At 35.8% G+C, this 26,713-nt stretch overlaps 2 pseudogenes; both read right to left on the bottom strand.

Annotated features, from left to right (window-relative positions):
• Positions 1-3,709: 3,709 nt before the first annotated feature.
• LOC136070087 (plasma membrane ATPase 2-like) lies at positions 3,710-11,452 on the bottom strand (annotated as a pseudogene).
• Positions 11,453-12,555: 1,103 nt separating this feature from the next.
• On the bottom strand, positions 12,556-20,341 carry LOC111997827 (plasma membrane ATPase 2-like; annotated as a pseudogene).
• Between the last annotated feature and the right edge of the window lie 6,372 nt (positions 20,342-26,713).

Genomic DNA, 26,713 nt, shown 5'->3' on the forward strand with positions numbered 1-26,713 from the left:
CACAGAACTTGCAGTAGTTGTTCAGTGTGTAGGAGATCATCGTGTCCTTAGAGGCAAACACCCAAAAGGCTCAAAGCATCACTGTGAGAGATAAAATCAGTCTTAAGTACGTAGTGTAAAACACTAACCTTAATCAGAAATGATTTTTTCATTCTTTCTTTTTCATATCTGTGAGTTTAAATTTGTTACTTCATTTATTTTATGCAGTAACATAGTTGATAGTTTGTTCATGTTTGTTTAAAAATCACAAATAATATATGTTACATGTATTAAACCCACCGTAGATAACCCAAAAGCAAAATTGAAAAACAACCCCTAAATCCAAACAAAGAACCCATGACTCTGACACCAATTAGTCACGGAAGCGGAAGTTTTGGTGACAATTTTTTGTGAATGTAGTTAATTATAGTGGGATTTTATATGAAATAAAAATAGAAAAATGAAAGGCACAATATTCACAAAAGGAACATGAAGATTTACATGGTTTGGTCTTAGGCCTATACATATATTCCACTAGTGGCATAGAGGATAAAGTTTTACTAAGAAAATTAAAAGATTACAAAGGTGGCAGAAAAACACTCACAAAATCTATATTCCAAATACATCTAAATAACCCTCTCTCATAAATAACAAATGTTACTATTTTTTTTATTTAGATATGTTTTTGTGTGTGTGTGTGTTTTGAATATTAGGGAGAGAAATCTAGGATTTTGATGTACATTTTTCTTTTTGGTTTTAGAGAGTGGTTTTGTTGGGTTTTGAGTCTTGAAAGTGATTGTTTATTTTCTTTTCCAGTGTTTTGGATGTTAGTAAGAGAAAATTTAGATTTTGGTGTATTTTTTGTATTTGAATAGAGGTTTTTTGTCTAATGAAATTGCAGTTTATTAAAAAAGAATAGTGGTTTTTGGTCCTAAATGTATTTGTTTCAAATTTTTTTTATATAGTTTTTTCTAAAGATACGTTTTATGTTTTTTTAAGATATAGGGAGAGAAATTTTGTCTTGAAGAATAATTTCTAATTTATACTTTGATGATGTACGAAATGAATACTTTGTTAATTTAAGTAAATGTTATTTAGAAATGAATATTTATTCTCCTTTACTTTTGATTTCTTGACACAAATTGTTTTGCTTTTCATTTTAATAATGGAGAAATAGTTTTATTAATATTGGAGTTGGCTCATATTTGTTACTGGGCCATTAATCAAAGGGCCATATGGTGGGTTGAGCGAAATGGAGTTGAGCATAGCGTAACGAGGGCAATAGAGCGGGAGCGTTGTAACCCTTTTCGCATATGGTGGGTTATTAGCTGCTCACCCCATGGACACACTACATAGGCACACCGACAAACCATGTTGATTTTTCTTCTCTCTTCTTTAATCTTGTATAGATTGATATTTTCACAACAATTAATTATAATGTGCGCGAATAAAAATCTTCTATTCCACTTATATTCTTTTTTATGCTTTACTAATTGTAGTATATCATGTGTCTGAAATCTGTTTTTCATTTAAAATTTAATTATTTTATAAGAAGGTAAAAAAGAATACATGGCAAGTTGTAATTTGTGAAGTATAAAATGGAAAAAAAAAATTAGGACAAAATATTTTTATTTTGTATATATGTATCGCTTTTATATAAAACTTTCCTATGCATTGTGTGGGTTAGCGACTAATAATTACAATAACAATTTAAGCATGTCCAAAACCACTTATTAGACTGTGTAATGTGGGTTAACATCTGTGGTGGGCCTTTTTGTGTTTTGGATTGGGCTGTTTCCTGCCGTACTGTGACCCAATAATTCTAGGGTAGGAGAGTCGGGACTGACTCAATTGAAACTCACCTCAAGCTAGCTTATGCACAACCAAGGACCCCTTTTGCAGAAATCCTGATCACGTGCCCATGGCAAGGGACGCTGTCACAAAAAACGTTATGGCAGGAGACGCACAATATAACAAGATAATGAAAAGATATTCTAACTAAAACGTTTGCTATTAGCCAGGGGTAATATTTAAACAACTTTGCAACAGAAAAGAGATGTGATAAATATGTATGACAGAAATAAGTTAGCAACAATGAAAAGAACAATGTTTATGCTAAAACAGTCATGACAAAAAAGGGGAAAGGAATTAGTCTACTAAACTTAGCTCCTCAGCAGAGTTAAGTCCAAGAAGAGAATTAATCTCCAATGTGGACAACCTCATAGGGAGATTCTACCATAGAAATTGCCCACTTTGGATGAATGGACCTTAATGGTTGTTCTTAAATCCCTTAACTGGCTAGACAGTAGGTTGTTAAGAGGGAGAGAAGAGAGTAGCCTTTTGGTGCATGCCTTATCACACTTTTGTTTTCTCACTTTGCTTCCTACTCTCTTGTTTTTCTCTATTGCTTTCTATTTCTTTCAATGTTTCTGTTCTTTCTTGTTTTTCCGTTGTTCTCATTTTTTTTTTACTGTGCACAGCTAAGGCCTTTTTATACTGCATGCCGTAATAAGATTTACCATTTTACCCCTCAACTGCTTTTGGCCTGCTGTGAGTGTCCTTCCCTGGCCACCAACTGGTCTACTAGCTGCCCAGCCGCCACCACTACCCTGTGCTAACTGTGCCATGCTCCATTCCTAGACAAAGGGAATTTTGTTTTATCTTCTTGCTTTCCGTAACATTTCCATCCGGATAAAAGTTGGGTGTTCTCGACTAACTCCTATGGCATGAACCTAGTGATTCCAGCTCATATTTCCCTCTTTTTGGTTGTATGTCATCATAGTAGGACATTTCCCCCAAAAGAGCTTAAGCAGGAATCCTAAAATAGACTTCCCCCTTCTTCCCACCACCAGACCATACCCTCTCTTACCTCTGGCCCATGGCCCACTGCGCCTATATTGGCTAGGTACAAGTGGATGGTGTCTAAGCCTTGTGCGTGCTCCACTCCCATGTGAGTCCATAGCTTATCTGTCATTCATGCATTTATCATTGCTTGTGAGTTTCTCTGGTCTCGCTGTGCGTTTCTGCTGCTTATTTTTTAACCCTTTGTGGTGTGGATGAGTCTGGGTCTTCATTCTTTGCATCTCATTTCTTCTCAAGGTTAGGTCTTACTTGGGCATGGGCCCTTTCTTCTTCAATTCGGCTCATGTTCCCTTTTATTGCTGGTTTGTGGGCCGACTAATATTTCTACCACACCACTATATTGTTTCTACCATGCATCGCTTAGCTTTGCTTGTTGGGCCTCCTTTAGGCCTACCATGTTTTTTTTTTTTTTTTCCTTACTTAGTTCATGTTGCCCAGTACTTCTACTGGGTTAATTTTCATACAATCTTGGGCTTCCTTGGGCCATATTATTTCTTTGGGCATCCTCAACCTGCTTCATTCCTTTGGGCATCCTTGACCTATTCCATTTTTACATTCTCATAGGTCTTTTGCTAAATCTTTCGGGTTTCCCTGGCCCAATTACCATATCTTTTACTCTTGGGGATTGTTGGTGTTTGCACCAACCCTCTTTACTAATTCCTTTCTTTGGGCTCCTCCGGCCCATCTTTACTTGCTTTCCACTTTTTATGATTCACATGAGCTTACTACTTCCTTCTCTAGAGCTCCCTTGGGCCCATTTGATTTCTTTGGGGCCTTTTTACTATTTTGTGGGCCTTGTACTATTGTTTCTGCCATTTAGGTCTAATGATTTTTCTTACTTTGCTATTTGTTCTTTTTTCACCTTTTGTTATATTGTTGGGCTTCTTCTTGCCATTGGCCCTTTTCTTTTTTTGCCAAAATGGGCCTCAACAACATCAATATCTAATTCCCTTAGTTTTGCAAACGACTCCACTTTGCCTTTTAGAATATGAAGCTCCCTTAGTCTGCAAGGCAGTAAAAAATATAATAAAGCGAATAAGCACATGGAATACATTAACAAAGAATGCTACTGTTAATGTTACAGAAAAGCAATTGGTCTTAGTTTTAGTTAGCTCATGATTTTTTTTTTTTTGTTTGCCCATTAGTTCTGTAGTACGTACCGCATAATGAACAATGGTGCAAAAGTTTGTAGTTGAGTTTCAAGAAAGAGAGCAACCTTGCAATCTCTGCACGTCTCCTTGCTTCATCAGCCATGATGTTAGTGTCCCTGAAAGTATGGCGTTCAGAGAACATCTTGACCTCCACTGACTGAAGGCCATGAAGTGTACGTTGCTCAGCTGCCCATGCAGCTTCACGAGCTCCCTTACCAAAGTCCTTTTGGGTGGTGAATGCCGTCTGGAAAAATAAATCAATTGTAACAAGACCATAGCAAATCACACCACATATATTAATATTAGCATTCAATTTTGAACACAAATATACATAACAAAATAGTTGATTCATGATATGAGAGCGGGTTTGGTTTCTCTCACTTTTTTGTCAAATGCCAGACCCCAGGCTTTCCCACTTAGTGCATATCTAACAGTAAACTTGAGAGGATCAAGCAGCATATATGTTGCAATGTTGAATAGCCATATAACGCCTGTCCAGCGCCAGCCAATCTTACCAATTCCAGCAAATTCCCATGATGCCATGGCAGATATTGCTGTTGCAATCTGTAAAAGTTAAGCATTTCAATGTTAGTTGATAACAGAAGGCTAAGGCTTCTTAAGGATAGAATGTTAGGGAAAAACAACATATTTTTGAAAGGGAAATTTTATTAAAAACTTGAACTATGCAATGGATCTATTTTAATTGAAGATGATCCTGATGCATACTGGGTATGCCTAATTGTTAGGAATATTTTTAATTCACACATACATGCCCAACACAAACAAGATAATAATTTCAAAAAGAAAATGAAGAATAGAAGGATTGGGATGGCATTTCAAATTATAAATTTGTCTGAAATACACATATTGGACACAATATGAAATGATTATGTGTACCTACTACTGGTCACATACCAAAACAGATACATCAACAAAGAAAAGAGAACACAATTGTCGTCCAATGGAAGATCCTAGGACTGCGTTACATTCATAATTGCCATCCAATTAATGCCTAACAAATTAGGGTAGAGATGAAAGATTAGACAATTCGAAAAATTGGGGATTTGACAATTTGGCAAACAGTCGAGGGGATCAATGCCCTGTGGTCCACAAACAACGCTATGAATCACATCAATGAAGGTAGGATAAAAATGGCACATTTGTGATATGTATGAACACCATATTCTTAATCCAGATTATTCAGTAGAAGAATCATTTTGATGCTTAATACTTTTTTTTTAATAATTCGATAGTTGAAGGAGGGGTGATTTGAACTGGCCGTTTTCATTGGAAATGCTAGTTTTGCTACAAGATTCTTGGCATTTTGGTGCTTAATGCTACTAGCAAGAACTAGAGGATCTTATCACTTATCAGTCTATGAAATAATACAGGCAAAGAGTGCTACTAAAGCAACCAAAAAAAAAAAAAAATTGTCCACTAAAGTTACTGGTGACATTAATTGAATTCCACTAAATGAAATTTTAAACCCATTACCAGTTGAGCTACAAGGAAGGCAGCAACAAGAAGAAGACCAGGTCTTTCCGTGAATGACCAGCCCTGGGAGCGAGTCACAAATATTAGAGCCTGGCTAATGGTGCTAACTTGAAGGTACACAGCAGATGCTAGCTTTGCATCCAGATCTTTTGCCTCGAATCTGAGAGATTATGCTGGTTCAAGCTTGTTACATGGAAATGCCTCTCAGAGAGAGAAAGAGACAGACAATCAATAATTATTCCTTCATGAGAAGGTGCAAATTAGTTTCTAGCAAAAGAAAATTGCAAATCAATGGACCTGATTGCTTTTTGCAAATGACCCTTCAAAATACTCTAGGTTATCCTCAAAAAACCAAAGAATAGGCTAGGAAAACAATCAAGCAAGAGATACACTCACCGCAAAGAAATCTGTTTCATAAATCGCCCAGAAAAATATAACAGTCATCAGAGCAAGTTAACTGCCTAAAACAATCCCAGTAGCAAAAATTTCACTAAGCTTCCAACTGTCGGGAAGTGGATACGGCTTGACCCTGTCTTTGGAAATTGTCATGATAGTAGATTTTGTGATCAGGAGCATAAAAGAAGGGAAGTTGAACTTCCAGAATGCAGTGAGTAACATAAACCCCATCTGTTATATAAATTCAGTTGCCAATGAGAAGTGACTATTTTGGTTTGCACATATAAGACTTCCATATAATATAATTCCAGCAACCCTATAACAGAATGGAAACTTACCACTATACGTATGGTTATAGATACCGCATATATCTGGAAAAGGAAAAAAAAAATATGGGCAAAAGTATTTTAGGCCATTGCAGCAACTGAACACAAAATCTATTAATAAATTGCTTCCTTCAAGCATGAAAAAAGTTATCTCTTACTGTGTAATTCTTCATTCTTTGGAAGATAGCACATTTTGTTAAAACAGCACTAATGACTACACTCAACCCTGGTTCTGTTAGAACTATATCAGAAGCGCCAGGAGCTGCATCAGTTGAATCTGCCACAGCTATTCCTATAGCTGCTTTCTTCAATGCAAGGGCATCATTGACTCCATCCCCCGTCATTCCAACTAGGTGTTTTTTAGCTTGTAATCTATTCAAGATCTCAAAGTTGTGCTCTGCACAGAAGCATGAAGTGAGGTATGGTTGATACAAAGTAGATTTACAACGTCAAAAACTGTGATGAACACTATTACCAGGAAAGACACCAGCAAAACCATTGGCTTCCTCAATGAGTTCATCAATCGGGACAGATGAAACCAATTCATCCTTATTTTCACCTAGAAGAGCGGATGAAGGATACATGTTTGTGCCCATCCCAAGCCTTCTACCAGTTTCCTTACCAATTGCAAGTTGGTCACCTGGAAATTATTCCATCAGGGCAGTAAAAAGGAATAACAAAATTTCATCTAAGGGTACTTACTGATCCTGTTAACCATTTGATAACCAATACAACCTCTTGCATCAACAAGTTTAAGAATGTTAGTTCAAGATAAATATGTGAAAACTGAATTAAGGAAGAATTTCAATCATCCATGATAGACACCTGTAATCATTTTAACGCTCACACCAAGATCTAGAACTTTCCTAATTGTTTCAGCACTGTCATGGCGTGGTGGATCAAAGAGGGGGAGCAGACCAACAAACTCCCAGGGTCCGCCAGGACTATCTTTTGTATTAGCAGGTACTTCCTGTAGATAACAGAAATATATTCACAAATTCAACAGATGAACATACTTCTAAGTAGGAAGTTAGAGAAAGCTTAAATAACTTCCGAGCAACACCAAGGGATCGAAGTCCACGCTCTGCAAATTTATCAATGATTGAATGTACCCTCCTTTCAATATCTGACTTGTTCTTTGCAAGGTTGAGAATCTGCAAGTTACACAGATAAAGGTGCCAAACGTTAATGGCTATATATCATATTCAAGTGGTGAGAACTAACATTTCAAAGTGATACATTATGTACCTGTTCTGGTGCACCTTCGCTCACTCGGTGCATTTAACCAGTCCTGTCTATGTATGTAAGTGCTGTCCTCTTGTCAGTTGGATTAAAAGGAAGAAAGTGAACTTCTGTGATTCCAGTCCGTGCCTTAAAATGGATCAACAAGACACTCTCAGATTAAGAGGGCCTTAATGAATCGAATACATGATCAGATTTACTACCAAGTTTCAGTAATAAGGAAGGCAACTCAAGAGTCATGCGATAAAATTCATACTTTCTCCTTCAAAATCGCAAACTCAGTGAGATGGATTAGGCCTAAACAGGTTTATCATTACAAAGATCATTACATTCCCCAAATGCTATGAATATGCACAATTTTTCACTTTACAAAAATAATTGCACTCAGAAAGACTAAGATGAAATGCCAGGACTACCCTGTAAAAAAAAATGATTTTTTTTTTCTTCAAAAATTTTAATTAATATGATCTGATACCTCCTTGGGAACAGCCAGCATTGAAACAATTGCAGCATCTATAGCATCTTGGTTCTCCAATCTTGAAGCTCTTGCAGCCATCAATACAACCATGTCCTTATCAATGCCTTTGGAAAATACCTGTAAATGAAGTAGATGATGTCAAATATCTCACTGATATAAAATTCAATATGGTATCTGGCTTTGGTAAATCTTTAAATTTCAATCTTTGGAAAATATCATAAAGCAGGAGTGTACTGTTTAGCACAGAAACTTCTTTCGTGTAGGATGCTATACAATTCTATGAAATCTTTAAACACGGGGACTGTTGATATGGTCCATAGCTTTAGAGTGCAACATGAAAGCCATCAACATTGGTGACCTTAAGCTATTTCCCATTCGCAACCTACTTATATAATTCATGGTCATGTCAGTCAAGGAAATAATAATAAGAACAGGATTGGAAATACCACCTCTATCATATTTTTGTCCACAGTAAGCTTGTTGAGAGTTAAAGTGCCTGTTTTATCACTGCAGAGCACATCCATCCCGGCCATTTCCTCAATAGCTGTCATTCTCTTTGTTATGGCACCCTGCACAAAATTCCCATTAGTTCATAAGTTTGATTACTGCTTAGATTTTAAGTCAATTGTCTGTTTCATAATTACAATCAAGTGCAGCTTTATAAACCTGCTGAGAAAAGCAATGAGAACCGATGGCCATAGTTACAGAAAGAACTGTTGGCACAGCAATTGGGATGCCACCGATGAGTAGAACGAGAAGGTTATCTATGCCAACACGATATCCACTGTGATGAATGCCATATATGACAGTGATTTCTATTACCATCCCAATGGCAATTGAGCAAATGCAGAAGTTCCCTATTGCAGTTAAGACCTGAATGATCAAGGCAAATGGTAACTCGTTAAATACCCAAACATTGAAAGATTTTCACAGAACAAGTGCAAAACTCTCTCACATTGGTACCTATCATATGAAATTTTTCAGAAATATTACTGAGCTAAACATTCTACCAGCCTTTGAGAAACTAAGTGAGTCTTTCGTCCAGAAAAATATACTGAAAGTACCTGCTGAAAATGTCCAACGTGTGTAATAGTTTCCACAAGATGGGCTGCCTTTCCAAAGAAGGTATGTACTCCAGTTGCAATAACAACTCCTTCGATTTCACCTTGTTTACATGTTGAACCAGAGTATACTCCATCACCAGGATTTTTGGTTACTGGGATTGACTCTCCTGTAAGGGCAGACTGCAAAATTAGAAATCCCACTGGGCAATCTCAGGCAAGTTAGACAGACACTTTTATTTTTTTGGTAAGTTTACACAGGCAACCATTGGGTTTTGAATACACAGCCTTAACTCTACCCTTACTTATGAAGAGGTGCCATTTGAGATAAAGTTCATTGGCAAGTCACTAGGAGTGACATGAAATTCCAAGGACCTTTAACATTTACTAGCCAGAATTCAGGAGATATAAAACTCAGTTTAAATTATTGTCTTGGTAATTATTGGTGACATACTGAGGCCAATTCACTTGGAGTGAGTATTCAAAAAAATTAATTACTGACCCTAACACAAATTCAATGATTTTACTTCCTATAATCACTATCAAACTGAATGATCTTTGCAAATGGTTTATTTTTCATGTTTTATTGCTGTCATTTGAGATCTCAAGAAATATTTCATAAATAAACTAATAATTATTATTTTGACAAGGAATAGCATTATAAATGCTGCACATTATGACAGAATTATAACTGGTTGCATTATGTACACCAAAGAAAAAAAATTGAGAATAAGGTCAAAATCCAATCTGGAGTGCAACAGAAAGCTCACCACTGTTGATGAAACTTGTAGGATATGAAGTAAAGGAAAAAAAGAAAGGTGAGGGGGTTTTTAAGATATAGGGAGAGAAATTTTGTCTTGAAGAATAATTTCTAATTTATACTTTGATGATGTACGAAATGAATACTTTGTTAATTTAAGTAAATGTTATTTAGAAATGAATATTTATTCTCCTTTACTTTTGATTTCTTGACACAAATTGTTTTGCTTTTCATTTTAATAATGGAGAAATAGTTTTATTAATATTGGAGTTGGCTCATATTTGTTACTGGGCCATTAATCAAAGGGCCATATGGTGGGTTGAGCGAAATGGAGTTGAGCATAGCGTAACGAGGGCAATAGAGCGGGAGCGTTGTAACCCTTTTCGCATATGGTGGGTTATTAGCTGCTCACCCCATGGACACACTACATAGGCACACCGACAAACCATGTTGATTTTTCTTCTCTCTTCTTTAATCTTGTATAGATTGATATTTTCACAACAATTAATTATAATGTGCGCGAATAAAAATCTTCTATTCCACTTATATTCTTTTTTATGCTTTACTAATTGTAGTATATCATGTGTCTGAAATCTGTTTTTCATTTAAAATTTAATTATTTTATAAGAAGGTAAAAAAGAATACATGGCAAGTTGTAATTTGTGAAGTATAAAATGGAAAAAAAAAATTAGGACAAAATATTTTTATTTTGTATATATGTATCGCTTTTATATAAAACTTTCCTATGCATTGTGTGGGTTAGCGACTAATAATTACAATAACAATTTAAGCATGTCCAAAACCACTTATTAGACTGTGTAATGTGGGTTAACATCTGTGGTGGGCCTTTTTGTGTTTTGGATTGGGCTGTTTCCTGCCGTACTGTGACCCAATAATTCTAGGGTAGGAGAGTCGGGACTGACTCAATTGAAACTCACCTCAAGCTAGCTTATGCACAACCAAGGACCCCTTTTGCAGAAATCCTGATCACGTGCCCATGGCAAGGGACGCTGTCACAAAAAACGTTATGGCAGGAGACGCACAATATAACAAGATAATGAAAAGATATTCTAACTAAAACGTTTGCTATTAGCCAGGGGTAATATTTAAACAACTTTGCAACAGAAAAGAGATGTGATAAATATGTATGACAGAAATAAGTTAGCAACAATGAAAAGAACAATGTTTATGCTAAAACAGTCATGACAAAAAAGGGGAAAGGAATTAGTCTACTAAACTTAGCTCCTCAGCAGAGTTAAGTCCAAGAAGAGAATTAATCTCCAATGTGGACAACCTCATAGGGAGATTCTACCATAGAAATTGCCCACTTTGGATGAATGGACCTTAATGGTTGTTCTTAAATCCCTTAACTGGCTAGACAGTAGGTTGTTAAGAGGGAGAGAAGAGAGTAGCCTTTTGGTGCATGCCTTATCACACTTTTGTTTTCTCACTTTGCTTCCTACTCTCTTGTTTTTCTCTATTGCTTTCTATTTCTTTCAATGTTTCTGTTCTTTCTTGTTTTTCCGTTGTTCTCATTTTTTTTTTACTGTGCACAGCTAAGGCCTTTTTATACTGCATGCCGTAATAAGATTTACCATTTTACCCCTCAACTGCTTTTGGCCTGCTGTGAGTGTCCTTCCCTGGCCACCAACTGGTCTACTAGCTGCCCAGCCGCCACCACTACCCTGTGCTAACTGTGCCATGCTCCATTCCTAGACAAAGGGAATTTTGTTTTATCTTCTTGCTTTCCGTAACATTTCCATCCGGATAAAAGTTGGGTGTTCTCGACTAACTCCTATGGCATGAACCTAGTGATTCCAGCTCATATTTCCCTCTTTTTGGTTGTATGTCATCATAGTAGGACATTTCCCCCAAAAGAGCTTAAGCAGGAATCCTAAAATAGACTTCCCCCTTCTTCCCACCACCAGACCATACCCTCTCTTACCTCTGGCCCATGGCCCACTGCGCCTATATTGGCTAGGTACAAGTGGATGGTGTCTAAGCCTTGTGCGTGCTCCACTCCCATGTGAGTCCATAGCTTATCTGTCATTCATGCATTTATCATTGCTTGTGAGTTTCTCTGGTCTCGCTGTGCGTTTCTGCTGCTTATTTTTTAACCCTTTGTGGTGTGGATGAGTCTGGGTCTTCATTCTTTGCATCTCATTTCTTCTCAAGGTTAGGTCTTACTTGGGCATGGGCCCTTTCTTCTTCAATTCGGCTCATGTTCCCTTTTATTGCTGGTTTGTGGGCCGACTAATATTTCTACCACACCACTATATTGTTTCTACCATGCATCGCTTAGCTTTGCTTGTTGGGCCTCCTTTAGGCCTACCATGTTTTTTTTTTTTTTTTCCTTACTTAGTTCATGTTGCCCAGTACTTCTACTGGGTTAATTTTCATACAATCTTGGGCTTCCTTGGGCCATATTATTTCTTTGGGCATCCTCAACCTGCTTCATTCCTTTGGGCATCCTTGACCTATTCCATTTTTACATTCTCATAGGTCTTTTGCTAAATCTTTCGGGTTTCCCTGGCCCAATTACCATATCTTTTACTCTTGGGGATTGTTGGTGTTTGCACCAACCCTCTTTACTAATTCCTTTCTTTGGGCTCCTCCGGCCCATCTTTACTTGCTTTCCACTTTTTATGATTCACATGAGCTTACTACTTCCTTCTCTAGAGCTCCCTTGGGCCCATTTGATTTCTTTGGGGCCTTTTTACTATTTTGTGGGCCTTGTACTATTGTTTCTGCCATTTAGGTCTAATGATTTTTCTTACTTTGCTATTTGTTCTTTTTTCACCTTTTGTTATATTGTTGGGCTTCTTCTTGCCATTGGCCCTTTTCTTTTTTTGCCAAAATGGGCCTCAACAACATCAATATCTAATTCCCTTAGTTTTGCAAACGACTCCACTTTGCCTTTTAGAATATGAAGCTCCCTTAGTCTGCAAGGCAGTAAAAAATATAATAAAGCGAATAAGCACATGGAATACATTAACAAAGAATGCTACTGTTAATGTTACAGAAAAGCAATTGGTCTTAGTTTTAGTTAGCTCATGATTTTTTTTTTTTTGTTTGCCCATTAGTTCTGTAGTACGTACCGCATAATGAACAATGGTGCAAAAGTTTGTAGTTGAGTTTCAAGAAAGAGAGCAACCTTGCAATCTCTGCACGTCTCCTTGCTTCATCAGCCATGATGTTAGTGTCCCTGAAAGTATGGCGTTCAGAGAACATCTTGACCTCCACTGACTGAAGGCCATGAAGTGTACGTTGCTCAGCTGCCCATGCAGCTTCACGAGCTCCCTTACCAAAGTCCTTTTGGGTGGTGAATGCCGTCTGGAAAAATAAATCAATTGTAACAAGACCATAGCAAATCACACCACATATATTAATATTAGCATTCAATTTTGAACACAAATATACATAACAAAATAGTTGATTCATGATATGAGAGCGGGTTTGGTTTCTCTCACTTTTTTGTCAAATGCCAGACCCCAGGCTTTCCCACTTAGTGCATATCTAACAGTAAACTTGAGAGGATCAAGCAGCATATATGTTGCAATGTTGAATAGCCATATAACGCCTGTCCAGCGCCAGCCAATCTTACCAATTCCAGCAAATTCCCATGATGCCATGGCAGATATTGCTGTTGCAATCTGTAAAAGTTAAGCATTTCAATGTTAGTTGATAACAGAAGGCTAAGGCTTCTTAAGGATAGAATGTTAGGGAAAAACAACATATTTTTGAAAGGGAAATTTTATTAAAAACTTGAACTATGCAATGGATCTATTTTAATTGAAGATGATCCTGATGCATACTGGGTATGCCTAATTGTTAGGAATATTTTTAATTCACACATACATGCCCAACACAAACAAGATAATAATTTCAAAAAGAAAATGAAGAATAGAAGGATTGGGATGGCATTTCAAATTATAAATTTGTCTGAAATACACATATTGGACACAATATGAAATGATTATGTGTACCTACTACTGGTCACATACCAAAACAGATACATCAACAAAGAAAAGAGAACACAATTGTCGTCCAATGGAAGATCCTAGGACTGCGTTACATTCATAATTGCCATCCAATTAATGCCTAACAAATTAGGGTAGAGATGAAAGATTAGACAATTCGAAAAATTGGGGATTTGACAATTTGGCAAACAGTCGAGGGGATCAATGCCCTGTGGTCCACAAACAACGCTATGAATCACATCAATGAAGGTAGGATAAAAATGGCACATTTGTGATATGTATGAACACCATATTCTTAATCCAGATTATTCAGTAGAAGAATCATTTTGATGCTTAATACTTTTTTTTTAATAATTCGATAGTTGAAGGAGGGGTGATTTGAACTGGCCGTTTTCATTGGAAATGCTAGTTTTGCTACAAGATTCTTGGCATTTTGGTGCTTAATGCTACTAGCAAGAACTAGAGGATCTTATCACTTATCAGTCTATGAAATAATACAGGCAAAGAGTGCTACTAAAGCAACCAAAAAAAAAAAAAAATTGTCCACTAAAGTTACTGGTGACATTAATTGAATTCCACTAAATGAAATTTTAAACCCATTACCAGTTGAGCTACAAGGAAGGCAGCAACAAGAAGAAGACCAGGTCTTTCCGTGAATGACCAGCCCTGGGAGCGAGTCACAAATATTAGAGCCTGGCTAATGGTGCTAACTTGAAGGTACACAGCAGATGCTAGCTTTGCATCCAGATCTTTTGCCTCGAATCTGAGAGATTATGCTGGTTCAAGCTTGTTACATGGAAATGCCTCTCAGAGAGAGAAAGAGACAGACAATCAATAATTATTCCTTCATGAGAAGGTGCAAATTAGTTTCTAGCAAAAGAAAATTGCAAATCAATGGACCTGATTGCTTTTTGCAAATGACCCTTCAAAATACTCTAGGTTATCCTCAAAAAACCAAAGAATAGGCTAGGAAAACAATCAAGCAAGAGATACACTCACCGCAAAGAAATCTGTTTCATAAATCGCCCAGAAAAATATAACAGTCATCAGAGCAAGTTAACTGCCTAAAACAATCCCAGTAGCAAAAATTTCACTAAGCTTCCAACTGTCGGGAAGTGGATACGGCTTGACCCTGTCTTTGGAAATTGTCATGATAGTAGATTTTGTGATCAGGAGCATAAAAGAAGGGAAGTTGAACTTCCAGAATGCAGTGAGTAACATAAACCCCATCTGTTATATAAATTCAGTTGCCAATGAGAAGTGACTATTTTGGTTTGCACATATAAGACTTCCATATAATATAATTCCAGCAACCCTATAACAGAATGGAAACTTACCACTATACGTATGGTTATAGATACCGCATATATCTGGAAAAGGAAAAAAAAAATATGGGCAAAAGTATTTTAGGCCATTGCAGCAACTGAACACAAAATCTATTAATAAATTGCTTCCTTCAAGCATGAAAAAAGTTATCTCTTACTGTGTAATTCTTCATTCTTTGGAAGATAGCACATTTTGTTAAAACAGCACTAATGACTACACTCAACCCTGGTTCTGTTAGAACTATATCAGAAGCGCCAGGAGCTGCATCAGTTGAATCTGCCACAGCTATTCCTATAGCTGCTTTCTTCAATGCAAGGGCATCATTGACTCCATCCCCCGTCATTCCAACTAGGTGTTTTTTAGCTTGTAATCTATTCAAGATCTCAAAGTTGTGCTCTGCACAGAAGCATGAAGTGAGGTATGGTTGATACAAAGTAGATTTACAACGTCAAAAACTGTGATGAACACTATTACCAGGAAAGACACCAGCAAAACCATTGGCTTCCTCAATGAGTTCATCAATCGGGACAGATGAAACCAATTCATCCTTATTTTCACCTAGAAGAGCGGATGAAGGATACATGTTTGTGCCCATCCCAAGCCTTCTACCAGTTTCCTTACCAATTGCAAGTTGGTCACCTGGAAATTATTCCATCAGGGCAGTAAAAAGGAATAACAAAATTTCATCTAAGGGTACTTACTGATCCTGTTAACCATTTGATAACCAATACAACCTCTTGCATCAACAAGTTTAAGAATGTTAGTTCAAGATAAATATGTGAAAACTGAATTAAGGAAGAATTTCAATCATCCATGATAGACACCTGTAATCATTTTAACGCTCACACCAAGATCTAGAACTTTCCTAATTGTTTCAGCACTGTCATGGCGTGGTGGATCAAAGAGGGGGAGCAGACCAACAAACTCCCAGGGTCCGCCAGGACTATCTTTTGTATTAGCAGGTACTTCCTGTAGATAACAGAAATATATTCACAAATTCAACAGATGAACATACTTCTAAGTAGGAAGTTAGAGAAAGCTTAAATAACTTCCGAGCAACACCAAGGGATCGAAGTCCACGCTCTGCAAATTTATCAATGATTGAATGTACCCTCCTTTCAATATCTGACTTGTTCTTTGCAAGGTTGAGAATCTGCAAGTTACACAGATAAAGGTGCCAAACGTTAATGGCTATATATCATATTCAAGTGGTGAGAACTAACATTTCAAAGTGATACATTATGTACCTGTTCTGGTGCACCTTCGCTCACTCGGTGCATTTAACCAGTCCTGTCTATGTATGTAAGTGCTGTCCTCTTGTCAGTTGGATTAAAAGGAAGAAAGTGAACTTCTGTGATTCCAGTCCGTGCCTTAAAATGGATCAACAAGACACTCTCAGATTAAGAGGGCCTTAATGAATCGAATACATGATCAGATTTACTACCAAGTTTCAGTAATAAGGAAGGCAACTCAAGAGTCATGCGATAAAATTCATACTTTCTCCTTCAAAATCGCAAACTCAGTGAGATGGATTAGGCCTAAACAGGTTTATCATTACAAAGATCATTACATTCCCCAAATGCTATGAATATGCACAATTTTTCACTTTACAAAAATAATTGCACTCAGAAAGACTAAGATGAAATGCCAGGACTACCCTGTAAAAAAAAATGATTTTTTTTTTCTTCAAAAATTTTAATTAATATGATCTGATACCTCCTTGGGAACAGCCAGCATTGAAACAATTGCAGCATCTATAGCATCTTGGTTCTCCAATCTTGAAGCTCTTGCAGCCATCAATACAACCATGTCCTTATCAATGCCTTTGGAAAATACCTGTAAATGAAGTAGATGATGTCAAATATCTCACTGATATAAAATTCAATATGGTATCTGGCTTTGGTAAATCTTTAAATTTCAATCTTTGGAAAATATCATAAAGCAGGAGTGTACTGTTTAGCACAGAAACTTCTTTCGTGTAGGATGCTATACAATTCTATGAAATCTTTAAACACGGGGACTGTTGATATGGTCCATAGCTTTAGAGTGCAACATGAAAGCCATCAACATTGGTGACCTTAAGCTATTTCCCATTCGCAACCTACTTATATAATTCATGGTCATGTCAGTCAAGGAAATAATAATAAGAACAGGATTGGAAATACCACCTCTATCATATTTTTGTCCACAGTAAGCTTGTTGAGAGTTAAAGTGCCTGTTTTATCACTGCAGAGCACATCCATCCCGGCCATTTCCTCAATAGCTGTCATTCTCTTTGTTATGGCACCCTGCACAAAATTCCCATTAGTTCATAAGTTTGATTACTGCTTAGATTTTAAGTCAATTGTCTGTTTCATAATTACAATCAAGTGCAGCTTTATAAACCTGCTGAGAAAAGCAATGAGAACCGATGGCCATAGTTACAGAAAGAACTGTTGGCACAGCAATTGGGATGCCACCGATGAGTAGAACGAGAAGGTTATCTATGCCAACACGATATCCACTGTGATGAATGCCATATATGACAGTGATTTCTATTACCATCCCAATGGCAATTGAGCAAATGCAGAAGTTCCCTATTGCAGTTAAGACCTGAATGATCAAGGCAAATGGTAACTCGTTAAATACCCAAACATTGAAAGATTTTCACAGAACAAGTGCAAAACTCTCTCACATTGGTACCTATCATATGAAATTTTTCAGAAATATTACTGAGCTAAACATTCTACCAGCCTTTGAGAAACTAAGTGAGTCTTTCGTCCAGAAAAATATACTGAAAGTACCTGCTGAAAATGTCCAACGTGTGTAATAGTTTCCACAAGATGGGCTGCCTTTCCAAAGAAGGTATGTACTCCAGTTGCAATAACAACTCCTTCGATTTCACCTTGTTTACATGTTGAACCAGAGTATACTCCATCACCAGGATTTTTGGTTACTGGGATTGACTCTCCTGTAAGGGCAGACTGCAAAATTAGAAATCCCACTGGGCAATCTCAGGCAAGTTAGACAGACACTTTTATTTTTTTGGTAAGTTTACACAGGCAACCATTGGGTTTTGAATACACAACCTTAACTCTACCCTTACTTATGAAGAGGTGCCATTTGAGATAAAGTTCATTGGCAAGTCACTAGGAGTGACATGAAATTCCAAGGACCTTTAACATTTACTAGCCAGAATTCAGGAGATATAAAACTCAGTTTAAATTATTGTCTTGGTAATTATTGGTGACATACTGAGGCCAATTCACTTGGAGTGAGTATTCAAAAAAATTAATTACTGACCCTAACACAAATTCAATGATTTTACTTCCTATAATCACTATCAAACTGAATGATCTTTGCAAATGGTTTATTTTTCATGTTTTATTGCTGTCATTTGAGATCTCAAGAAATATTTCATAAATAAACTAATAATTATTATTTTGACAAGGAATAGCATTATAAATGCTGCACATTATGACAGAATTATAACTGGTTGCATTATGTACACCAAAGAAAAAAAATTGAGAATAAGGTCAAAATCCAATCTGGAGTGCAACAGAAAGCTCACCACTGTTGATGAAACTTGTAGGATATGAAGTAAAGGAAAAAAAGAAAGGTGAGGGGGGGGGGGGGGGGGGATGGGGGGGGGGGAAGAAGCAGGATAATATTCTAAACAAGTAAACAACCACTTTTTTTAAACTATTAATAAAACAAGTGACAAAACAGCACCTAGCATTCTTCCAAATCTTACTTGGTGTGTCCCCATTGGTTCACATTTACTATATGATTCATGATCACGCTTCCTCATACCTAGACAGTAGAGAAAGTCCTACATATACTTAGTTGTCTACTGGCCTAAACTCTTTGAAAGTTCATTTGAAAGACAAGGTTAATGTGTAACTGTGTAAGCCTCTCGATTGGCAAGTCAAATGGAATAAGGACACAAGGATATCAGGACCAAGGGCAACGATGCATGTTTATATATATGCAACTCATCCAGTTGTACACCAAAGTATAACTCAACATGCGGACTGCTTACAAAATTAAAGATTAGCATTATGATCATTTTGAAAAATACAGTCATACACATAGTACCAAAATTCATATAATTTTTTATGTTGCCCCTTCACTTTTTGTATTCTATTCTAAATTTCTGAACAGTTCCAATTTGGTCTCAACCTCTCAGGTGGCCAGCAACCTCTTATATCAATTCATATTGCAGTACACTTATCTTACAAGAATAAATAAATGATCATGCAGTAATGGTTCATAATATCTATCAGATTTGTGAACATTAAACAATTTCACAGTTTCAACAACTTTCTACCTGATCAATTTTCAGAGGATCTCCTTCAAGCAAACGAGCATCAGCAAGAACAATGTCTCCTAGTTTAATGCTGATAATATCTCCAGGAACTAACACAGATGCATCTTCCTTGCCCCATTTCCCATCACGAAGAACCTGTTAAGAACAATCAGATATTACAGGAGGCAACCAAAAAAAGTTTTGAATTAGGAGGGAAAGTTAGAAAATATCAAGTGTTAGAAAAGTGAAGTGCAAGGAAGAAGAAGTTTATCCAAAATTAGTAGCAATTTACACCTTTGCTTTTGGAGCAAGTCTAGGCATTAGGGCTGCAGCTGCATTGCCAGCATTATTTTCCTCTATAAAGCTTATGGTAGAATTGATAATAAGCAGTGTCAGAATGCCGACGAAATCATATACATCTAAATCTTTCCCCTGAAAACGATTGCTTTTAAAAGTCAGTCAGGAAATTAATTATGCCAATGGTCTCAAAGCAACCACATGTCCTGAAATATATTTCCATCATAAAAGAAAAGAGAAGTTCCCATGGGCCTTTTTTCCACAAGATGAAAGAAGTTATAAAAAGACCCTTTTTTCTTCGAGTTTGCTGTGGCCAAACACCTCCAACCGCTTTTGAACCTCATCAGAGTTCAGGCCCTCTCTTGTACATTTCAAATGCTCACAAACTTCTTCAATAGGGATGTTCTCCTGCCACAAACGTATTTCAGTTCACAAAATAATCAAATCTGCCATTGCCTTGAAAGAACACTATATAAACAGATTAGTAAAATATTTTGGGTATGAAATGTATCCAACTGATATGTACTTTTGTAGGGAAATTATCTTGACAACTCTCTTTGTAATATTACAATAATAATAAGACCAAGACTTTGGTACATTTGATTTATCTTAAGAAGGCAGGAAGTTAATAGTTCAATAATATTTACTAGGTCTATAGTTTCCTTGCTAATAGCTTCAAGGGCGATTGTTCTCTTGTCCATTTTAACTCGCTCTTTGGTTTGGCCCCAAGGCCCCCAACAACGCAAATGTAGATAATCTGCAAGTTCAGAAATTTGCTATCAACCAACTTATGATGCAAAAATTAACCCACAGAGAAAGAGAGACCTGCACTTTATATTTTTATTTTTGGATAAATAGTTCAGTCCTTTAGCATTTTGAGGGCACAGCTTCATATATACACGTCTAAAATATCCCATTTACAAGGTTGGTGACCAAGAAAAATGAAAGCAAGAGAAACATGAAGCTTTGTTGATTGAATGTTCCCTTCTTCCTTTAGTAACTTACGTAAATAGAAATTCTAACACGACTGCTTTCAATACTATCAAATATATATATATACACTAAAGTGTGTGAGTTAAAAAAGTTACAGCACAAATCAATTCCATCTATAAGCTCATTGAAGGTTCTTGAAAAACAAAACAAAAAGAATTAAATAAAGAAAGCATAACTCAAACAACTGTAAGGCAACATAACTGTACTCAACCAAATGTTACCAAATACTGGAATTTCTGACAAGATTATTAGAATTTTACTTGATAAGCCATATATAATATATACCTAAGGAAATAACTCAGATACTGCGTGCGTTTGTTTTAGTTTTTAGAAGCTGAAACGCTCTTTTTGAAACCAAAAAAAATAATATGTGCGTTTGGTAAGGTTTTAAAAGTTGTTTTTTTTTCTAAAAATCTGCGTTTTGAAATGTGAAGGAATAGCACTTTCACAATGGACAACTCTAAAGAGACTTTTGTAAAAGCTAATTTGCGTTTCATAAAATATTACTGCCGGAGGCAATATTCAATTACCAAATTGCCCAGATATTTTATTGAAAACTCAATTTTACCCTTTGATAAATTAAATGAAAACACATCTTTGGAGCTCACCTCATGTTAGATTCCTCTCATCTCTCTGCTCTGCTACAGAAGAAGCCTCTCTGTGATGCTACAATCCTCTCTGTGCTACTACAGGTAAAAGTCTTCAATCCTCTCTGTGCTGCAACAGGTAAAAGTCTTTTGCTTCTTCTTCTTTTGCTGCTTCTTCCCCCTCTCTATATATATATTTTTAAATTTTTATTTATAACTATATCTGATTTGAGAAAAACATTTTGAAGGTAGAGTTTTTGATCAACAAAACACCAAGCAATATTGATTTGCTACCAAAAACAACCAGGTACCACTAGAGATTCTGAAATATTTTTCGAAAAATTTTCAGATCTATGCATGCTTTATTTGTTCTTATTAATGATCTATTTGTTCTCTTTTGGATACTGAAAAAATTTGTGGGTACATACTTCGTATTTTTTTTTTTTCTTTTGTGGGTATATGCTCTGTCTTTAAATGCTCTATATATTTCCATGTTCAAGTACCTTTTAATTTATGACAAAAAATCATCCAACCCCCTTTCTCTGTTCAAGTCACTCTGGATTGAGATCTGATTTTTTAAGATTAAGCATGATTTGAGTCTTCTTTGAAACTGGGTATTTTAGTTGAACCCATTTTAGATATGCATCAAATAAAAGCACCCTCGAGGGAAAAATCCAAAGAAAATTGTTGTAGTATTGTTAAAGTGTGTTTGAAGAAAAAGAAGGAACTGGCCATATATATAACACGCATATGATAAGAGACAAAGCTGCTTAGTAGGCACAAGAAGCCAGTAGGAGAGAGACACGTGTGCAAAACCACCATGTTTTCGTATATATGCATGAAAATCGACGTGCCACCATTGATTACTATCAAATTGCTTTTATATAGTATTTTTTGCCCAAAATAGAATAAGGTCCAATGAGCGTCCTATTGTGCTCACCATAAGCCTTTCTAAATCTCAATTCATCCACCACCTTTCAACTTTTGTAGCATATCATATAGTCTATAACTTTATATGTTTTTTTATGTTCTATCAACATAGCCAAAGGATATTTGGTCCGTGCTTGTACTACCATATCATTTATTATAATTTTTGTCATAACTTGATGAAATTGACCGTAAATAAGTAATAAATAATCATTTTCACATAAATTCATCACTTTTTTAATAACCTCAAAATTTTGATAAAAATTGTAACTCAAAAGTTACATCTAAAGCATATAGTTTATATATTTCGCTTCTCTCCTATCAACATAGCCAAAGCGTATTTGTTTGTTTTCTTAAAAATATAAATAAAAAAGAGCAGATTTGTTTGTCCACCTCACTATTTGTAATAATATCCAATTAGAAGTTAGAAACCCGTGCCTGATAGAAAGTACAGCTTGAAGAGGTAAAATTATAAATTTGTTAGCATTATTATTAATGTATTTATTACTCATGAAAGGGTCCTGAATGTCATGACGATAATTTTATATATGTTTAGAGCATCTCCAACTTTTTTTCTTTTTTCTTTTTTCTTTTTTTTTAAGTTGACAAATAGTTTAGATGAGAAAATTTCTGGCTGACGTTATAAGTATCTTATTGTCCTTACCAAACTTCAGAGGTTGGGATAATTACGTGTCTAGATTTAAAACTCGATCTAGTAATATGACCTTTTGCATTAGTTACACAGTTTTGTTGGAAATTTCACAAGATGATGTGAACATTTATAATTAAATTTCAATTTATGGTGTTCATTATATAAAATTTCACTTTTTTTCTTCTTATACAATAAAATTCAAATTTATAGTGTTCATTTTATGATGATTATTGTAAAGTTCATATTTTTAGGTTGCCAAACCGTGATCAAATGTAATTCAATTATAGTGTTTTTGGTAAGTTTTGAGTGTATAAAATGTGTATTCTTAGTCCAAGACAAAGACTCAAGTTCAGATCAAAAAATAATTAATCAAATTCAGAGCAGGAAAACAAGTTTCAATCAGTTCGACACTTGGCTCAACTGATCGAGATTGCAATATCAGCAAAAATTTGAAACACGAAAAAGCTCATAACTTGTTCGTTTCAAGCCCGATTCATGATCCATCTGTTATGCTATTTAAAGGACATCATAAGCTATAAATAGGGAGGCTTTTCAGAGAGAGAAATCACCATATGTGTAGCTAGGGTTCATATAACCAAGTTTCTCTCAATCTCAGCATACTAGAGACTTTCAAAGTAGATCTGAGCCTCCATCTATTCAACCAGTGAGAGTTCTAGAGCACATGCAAAAAGATCAACACAATATTATTGCTACCATAGTGCAAATCTTGCATGAAGCCATAGAGAAATCAATTAACCACAGTTGCTGATCTAAAACCTTTGAGTGGAGATCTCAAAGTCACAAACTAGAGAATTTGTGTGCAACAGTTTCATGGTAAAAGAGTTTGTGGATTCGAAACTGCGTGTTATCACGTGAGTAAGTACTGCATGAGGTAGTAATAGATTTAGAGTTAAGTCTATTGTACAAATTTCTATTCTATTAGTGAAATGTTGCCTAGAGAATTGTTTAGGTTAATTCATTCCCAAGTTTTTTACTTTAAAATTACAATTTCAAAAGTTTTCCTGCATCATCACTCTTGGTGTTCATGTAATTTGTGAATGTGTGATGTTTGTTTAAATCAAATCTATCACATAATTAATCTAATTATTTATTTGGTTAAAAATCAATTAAATATGAGACAATTGGGGTCTAAAATCTTCACAATTATTCTTTATCATCCGGCCAAAATATTACTTTATTTTTTATGTAAGCGAAATTCATACCCTAAATTTTTTATTTCACGACAATTGTCCGATAATTATTTCCCAACTTTAACAATAAAGGTACCAATATCTAGCTAAATATACGCTTTTGTTAACTGGTCAATGGAGAAAATCATATACCCTCAGTTTCTAATTCTGGTTCTTTAGTCCAAAGTTCAATGAATTTCACCTATAACAAGGAAAAGACTGAATCACATATGCCATTGTCGTCGAGAGTATTGGCACGAATTAAGTTCTACATTAATTTTAACTTGTCCTCAATTAAACATTTTTTTTTTTTTTGGAAGAAGAAATTAAAAAATTGACAAGAGGCCAAGTCCGTACCCTTTATCTTCCCCAAAAACTCCGTACTCTTTTTTTTTATTTTTAAAAACACATATTAAGGGATGAATCTATTTCCTTGCTGGCTAAATGTGGCCTCATTGTCATTTATTAAAAAAAGATCAATTGGCTGGATGTAAAAAAGGGGCAAGATCCGAGCACTTGTCCTCATGGTTGCTGACAAGTGCATGGATCCAGGTCCAAAGTGAGGTTAGAGTATTTTTTTTAAGCTAAATAAAAAAGAGGTTTTTAATATAGACTTATTTATCTTATATCACATGACGGTAAAGGTAATACCACATACACCATAGATTAATTTTAATTATACTTGATTTGACGACAATAGAATTTGTACTTTAGTACAAAAATGTACTTACCCTTGTATTGTTTTTGTTTTATTTTTATTTTATCTTGGACGTTTTTAGGGTGCTTGTATGACTTGCACTTATAAGTTCTTTTTCTTCTTGTTGTACTCTCATTCTTCAAATTACTTAAAGAACTTGCTGAAAAAGTAACTAAATTTTATTAAAGATCTCTGGACAGTTAACAAAGACACCACACCCTCTCTCTGGTTAGAATTAGAATAGTATGCTTGTAGTTACTACAATTTTATATAAAAATAGTTTTAACTTCTTCCTTTTTTTTTCTTTTTTCTTTTTTTTTTCTTTTTTTTTTGTGGCTAAATAATGATGTTTTATTGATAAAGGAGAAAGAAGAGGACCCATCTTCATCTTAGGGAAGACTGGATTAGTGAATTTGATTTCTAATGTAAATAGGACATTAATTCGAGCTAGATGTAAGTGCCATAAGTTTACAAAAATTTTAACTGGTCCAATTAAAACATGTCAAATCATTTTTAAGTACAAGTCAACAAATAAAAGTATTATTAATATTTATAAAATTAAAAAAAAAAATGATTCTCCAATATTTCTTCTCTCTCTCTCTCTCCCTCTCTCTCTCTCTCTCTCTCTCTCTCTCTCTCTCTCTCTCTCTCTCTCTCTCTCTCTCTTTTTTATGTATAAAAAAAGATTGCCTAATAAGATCGAATTGTGAAACTACAAACTGAGAGCATTGTAGATTGCTATTGAGGTTTTGATTATTAATACTCCTTTCAGTAAAATGATAGGAGTACTCTATCGAATAAAGTAAGGGCATTGCCCTTTTCTTTTAGGTCTTATATTAGATTTTTTCCAGTCAAAAAGATTGATATTATATTTGGATTTGGTTCAAAGGAGAGACCATTCAGCAAAGTCTTTGGTGACTGAGCTAAAAAAGTGAAGGGAAAAGTTGTAATCATGATAAATAATGATACAACGTACTGTCAGTCAAAACTTTATAGATTAGCACGGACGAAATGGGTAATTACCCATAATTAGCCAACTATATAGTTAGTTGGCCCAATTTGCAAACAATATAAATTAGTAACATCTCGAGTTTTAGAGACTCGAATTTTGCGCTCAGACCTTGACTTTTTGAGGCTCGGTTTCTGCTGTTTGACGTGACGTGATTCCACGTGGCATCCACATAAAACTCGAGTTTCTGAAACTCGAGGTCCACGTAGACGCCATTTGGCGTTGACGTGGTCGTCCACGTGGTAAATTAACGCTACCTGGCTCTGATCTGTCGGTCCACATGGACCTCGACTCTCTGAAAGTCGATTTTTAATTGGGCATTTTCAAATTAAACGCCTCTCTCATAGTCACTCTCCACTCTCCACTCTCACTCACCTCTCTCGTCTTCTCTCACTCACCCTTTCTCAGTCGCACACCTCACTCAGCCTCACCTCAGCCTCTCTCAGTCGCACACCACACCTCACCTCAGCCTCTCTCTCTCTCTCGCTCACTTACACAGCCCAACCTCTCTGGCCCCAGTTTGACGCACACTCTTTAATCTCACTCAACGTTCTCTCTCTCCGGTGACCTCACTTCCGGCGCCGATCTGCGTTGTCTTCAGCCTTTTCAATCTTCTCTCTCTATCGAGGTTAGTAATTTTCTTTGCTTAATGTGGGTTTTTACTATTGCCTACAACCTGTCTGTTGAAATGCTTCAATGGGTTTTCAATACATTCTTGTCAATAGCTATACCAAAACTTTCTCTTTGGAACTATTGGAGCGTCCTTAATTATTTCATATGATCAAACAGTTTTTTTTTCCTCAACCTTTGTGTATGTTTCTCTTCTCATGAAATTGATCATAATTTATTAAAATTGTTTGTTTTATATGATTCTTCTGTAAACATCTAAAACACTTGTCCATTCACTTTGAGATATGTGAACTTTCTTTTCTTTCCCTCACCGTCTTCTTTTATTTCTTTTATTGCTTTCTGTTTTTTGTGAAAGTTGCTTACTGATGATTTTTGTGAATGGGTATGG

The sequence above is a fragment of the Quercus suber genome, unplaced genomic scaffold, assembly GCF_002906115.3.
Source record: "Quercus suber isolate HL8 unplaced genomic scaffold, Cork oak 2.0 scaffold_208, whole genome shotgun sequence".
NCBI classification, from domain to species: Eukaryota; Viridiplantae; Streptophyta; class Magnoliopsida; order Fagales; family Fagaceae; genus Quercus; species Quercus suber.